This window comes from Myotis yumanensis, unplaced genomic scaffold, assembly GCF_028538775.1.
Source record: "Myotis yumanensis isolate MYYU_CA2020_CCGP unplaced genomic scaffold, mMyoYum1.0.hap1 SCAF_24, whole genome shotgun sequence".
Taxonomy (NCBI): Eukaryota; Metazoa; Chordata; class Mammalia; order Chiroptera; family Vespertilionidae; genus Myotis; species Myotis yumanensis.
Window position 1 is genome coordinate 8752989 of NW_027223775.1, and position 5366 is coordinate 8758354.

Here is a 5366-nt window from a genome sequence, read left to right on the forward strand (position 1 = left end):
AACGTGGTAATGGAGGGAGCATACCTCAACATGATAAAGGCCATATACGAGAAACCTACAGCCAACAACATACTCAATGGGCAAAAACTAAAACCATTTCCCCTAAAAGAACAGGAACAGGACAGTGATGCGAATTTTCACCGTTCCTGTTCGACAGAGTACAGGAAGTGCTACCATTGTGTTCAGGCATGAAGAAATAAAAGTCATCCCAACCGGGAAAGCACATCATAAATGAATGGGGTCATGTATCAGGATACAAAATTAACACCCAAAAATATATGTCTTTTTATACACCAACTAGAGTCCCGGTGCACAAAAATTTGTGCCCTGGTGGTGGGGGGAGTCCCTCAACCCAGCCTGTGCCCTCTCGCAGTCTGGGACCCCTCAGCGGATGACCAGCTGCTGGCTTAGGCTCGCTCCCCAAAGTATTGAGGCTAAGATGGCAATCAGACATCCCTCTGGCAGCCTGGCATCCACTTGCCAGCAGGGAGCAGGCCTAAACTGCAGTCGGACATCCTTAGCAGCGCTGAGTAGACAGAGGAGGCTCCCATCACCACCACTGAACTGGCAGCCATCAGCCTGGCTTGTGGCTGAGCAGAACTCCCCATGTGACAGAGCCCTGACCAGCATAGGGCAGCACCTGCATTGAGTGTCTGCCCCCTAGTAGTCAGTGTGTGTCATAATGATCAGTCATTTCCAGTCCTTCTGCAGTTACGGTCAGTTTGCATATTACCCTTTTACTATATAGGATAGAGGCCTGGTGCACGGGTTGGGGGCGGTTGGTTTCCCCAGAAGAGTGTCCTGGATCAGGGTTGGGGTTCCACTTGGGTGCCTGGCCAGCCTGGATGAGGGGATGATGGCTCTTTGCAGCTGGTCACACCCCCTTCATGGTGGGGTTCCCCAGTGGGGTGCCTGGCCAGTCTGGGTTAAGGGGCTGAGGGCCCTTTTCAGGCTTGTGGGTGATTGAAGCTCCCAACTTCTCCTCTTTTTTTTTTTAATTCTGGGGTTTATTTACCTTCTATGGCTTTCACTGGAATTGAGAGCCTGCTCCAGGTCTGAGGCCTGGCTCCAGCTCTGAGATCGTGGCTGCTGAAAACAGGTATCTGGGTTTGTTTGGCTTCTATAATTGAAACACTGTTGCAGCTCCAGCTCTGAGGCCCGACTGGCTGAAAGCAGGTTTCTGGGGTTTGTTTAGCTTCTATAATTGCAACATTATTTCTTAGAGTGCAGCTCAGAGGCCGGCAGCGGCAGGCAGAGAACCTTAGCTTTCTCCATAGCTGGAGCAAGCAAGCCTCCTGTTCGCTTCAGTTGCCTGGTTGCCGGCCATCATCTTCGTGGGCATTTAATTTGCATATCGCTCTGATTGCACCAATGGGAAGTGTGTCAGAGGTATGGTTCATTACCATGTCTGTTTATTATTAGATAGGATAATGAACTTACAAAAGAGAAACTAAGAAAAGAATCCCACTTACCATTGCAATAAAAGATTGAAGGAAAAAACTCAATGAAGGAAGAAAAAGAACTGCATTTGGAAAGTGACAGAACATTGAAAAGGAGATAAAGATATCAACCAATGGCCTAATATACCATGTTGATGGGTTAGTAGAATTAACATCATTAAAATGTCCATACTGCCCATAGCAATCTATAGATTCAATGTAATATCCATTAATATGCCAACATAATATTTCACAGACAAAGAACAAACTATCCAAAAATTCATATGGAGGAAAAATAGCCTCAGCAATCCAGGGAACAAGAAAAAAATATGGAAGGCTCACAATACCAGATATTAAGCTATATTATAAAGACACCATTCTCAAAACTGCCTGCTACTGGCACTAGAAAAGACATATACACCACTGAAACTGAACAGAGAACCCAGAAGTGGACCCAAGTCATTACGCTATATTATTAATTTACAAAGGAAGCAAGAGCATACAATGGAGTCAAGGCAGTCTCTTCAATAAATGATGAAAATCAGATAGAAACATGCAAGAAATGAAACTAGACCGCCAACTTACACCATACACAAAAATAAAATCAAAGTGGATAAAGGACTTCAACATTAGTTGGGAATCTATAAAAAATCTTAGAAGATTGCATAGGCAGGAAAATATCAGACCTATGTCTTAGCATATCTTTACTGACACAGCTCCGAAGGCAATGCACACAAAGGGGAAAATAAACAAATGGACTGAATTTTTGCTGCAAATGGTTGCAGCATTCTGGCACCCAATGTAGGGCATCTGGAGGAGAAATTTCACCAGAGTGAAAAAGGAAGAAATTTCAACAGAAAGCTGGGAAGTGCACTGAAAAGGTGGGGAAAATTCTCTGTGCACAAAGCCCATGCCAGCTTCGGAAGTTGAGAAAAGTCGGCAGAAACATCTTTTATTTCGGCCAGGCTATAATGGGAAAACATTTGTGTAAAAGGCAAAAACAAAATTGTACATTTTTAGCTTGTATGCTCAAGAATAAAGACATTAAAATATCAAAAGGTACTCTCTTAACTCAGGCTAAAGGAAAAAAAAAAAAGGAACCTTGTCATCTTGAAATATGTGAGCTCTTGTTCGAACTGCATTATGCCTAATTCGTATTGGGGACCAAAAGTCTGTAATACCTAATGCCCTGGGTCCTCCACCTCTAGTTTGGAAAGGCTCAGCAGCTAGAGAAAATGGGGTTCACAGTCATTTTACAAAAGGACTCTTTAATGCATTGTCTGAAAATTACCATATGAGACCTCTCAGGTCCAGTGACAGCCATAGAAGGTAAATAAATCCCAGAATTAAAAGAGAAAAAAGAAAAGAAAGGAGAGGTTGCCATGGGCAGAGTTTAGCTAAAATAACTTTAGAGGACAGTCAATGCCATGAAGAGCAGAATAGGATAAGATCCATGAAAACTACTCTGATTTATTAAGTCTTGTCTCTATGTTATGGGCGCTTGTCTGTTGATTATTATCAATCTGTCTTTGTTGTTTATTGTTAGTCTATTAAGCATGCCTTCAATTTAATTTAATAAGAAAACAAACAGTAGATGGACAGGCCATTACTAAATATTTAAAACACTTCCCAACCTATTAATTACTAGTCTTTTGGTGATCCTGTGAAACCTATGCCCACTCTCAGAGTGTTATTAAAAGTCTCATTTTATTTCCCAGTCCGTCATTTGGAATTTGGATAGATGAGACATTCCTCACAATTTAAGGGATATCGCTGGGATTTCTGTACATGTGAAGAGAAAAACACTAGCTTAAGAGAAGTCACACCCCACCCGATTTTGGGTGGCCTCTTGGACTGACTCCGATCTCTTTACAGATGCTATAGTACAAACCCAAGACTGTTTTTCTTTATGAGATGGTGAAAATGACACAAGGGAAATATATAGGCTGTGTTTAGGCAATAAGATTAGTGTTTCCATAATAAGGGGCAGTTATTAAATAATAATGGACCATATTCCAAGGTTAACATTAAAGCCAATGAAAAGCCAGTAAGTTTTCTCTGCTGCAAAATTTGCCTAAGTAAAACGCCTTAAATGGTGATAACTGGCTTTGGAATCTCAAATTGTTAAAAGTTAAACAGAAAGATAGAACCAAAATGAAGGTTTTGTGGCGAAGCTTTTCAGTAATAATTATAAATAAATATATTGCTGGTGAGGGTCCAGTCACTCAGGAGAGGGCTGACTGCACTCTCTGTTGGAGGTAAAGGCCAGTGTACCTTCTCCCTGTAAAAGTGGAGAACCTGGCAGAGCAACCTTATATGTTATCTCTTAAGGAAAAATGTGGTGGTTTTAAAATTCAAATGGCTACAGGCCTGCTTCCCTTCTCCCCCTACTTCTTCGGCAACCTCATATGTCTAAACATACTTTTCCAAAGTCTTTGGTATCTTAAAAATTTGGAGTTGGTTACATTAAGTAATAAAACTTCCAAAATCTCTAAATGTTTTGAAGTAACAAAATACTGAAATATTAATCCGAGTTTGCCTCGAATGAAAAACCTAAAGGGCAGATTTGAATCTATTAATTAAATAAGTCCTTGTTAATTTTATTTGAAATATATCCATAAAAATGTGAAGGTATTACTAATCTGAGAAATGCTAAGTATTCAACTTGCCATCTAAAATTTAAGGCTTCCAAGAGTTAAAAGTTCAAGTTAAATTGGGAGAAATTATATGGTTGTAATGATAAAATGCATAAAGTTTAGAAATTCATTATTCAGAAAAATAATTCTTGTGATTTCTCTGGAAAAATTTAGTAGTACAAAATATATTGTAGTCCTTATGTGTACTATGCTTGGTAACATTTCAACCTAGGATTTAATATTTTATTGGACTGATTAAAAAAGAGGATTAATTCTATGGTCTGATCCAAATTTTTAATGTTAAAACCAGTTTAAATTTAATTGATCTATGGGTTACACATATTTGTGATAGTCTTTCCATGTTAAATTTTAAGACTTTAACCAAGAGATAGCTTTGAAACATTTCAAGTGCCCTGGAATAATTCAAGAGTTTACTCTCTTCTTAAAAGAAATATTTTAGGAAAAGAAATATTTTTAAACCAAATTACGCCCATCTAATATACTTGCAATCACTTGAAGCTTCATCAAATAAAAATTAATAACTCTGTTCTCTTCATATACATATACTAGAGGCCCAGTGCACAAAAATTTGTGCACTCGGGGGGGAGAGGGTGTCTCTCAGCCCGGCCTGTGCCCTCTCGCAGTCTGGGACCGCTCGGAAGATAATGACCTGCTGGCTTAGGCCTGCTCCCGGGTGGCAGATGGCACGCCCAACCCCTAGGTGCAGGCCCTGGTTGGGCTCAAAGCAGGGCCGAATGGGGAGTTGGGGCGCTGTCCCCTGTCATGCACAGAGCAGGGTGGATCGGGAGGTTAAGATGCCCCCCCTAGTCACGCTCAGGGTAGGGCCAATTGGGGGGTTGGGGCACAGGCCCCTGTCACACTCAAGGCAGGGTCCATAGGGAGGTTGTGGCGCCACCCCAGTGATGCACAGAGCAGGGCTGATCAGGGGGTTAGGGCGCTGCCCCCTATCACGCACAGAGCAGGGCTCATCAGGGGGGTTGGGGATCCATACCCTGTCACGCACAGAGCAGGGCCCATCAGGGGGTTTGGGGCACCGCTCCCTGTCACACACAGAGCAGGGCTGATCAGGGGATTGGGGCACCTTCCCCTGTCTCGAATAGAGCAGGGTGAATAGGGAGGTTGTGGCCCCGCCCCCTGTCAAACACAGAGCTGTGGGTGCTGCCCCCTGTCACGCTGATCCCGGTGCTGGGAAGCATATTACCCCTTTACTATATCGGATAGAGGCCTGGTGCACGGGTTGGGGCCAGCTGGTTTGCCCTGAAGGGTGTCC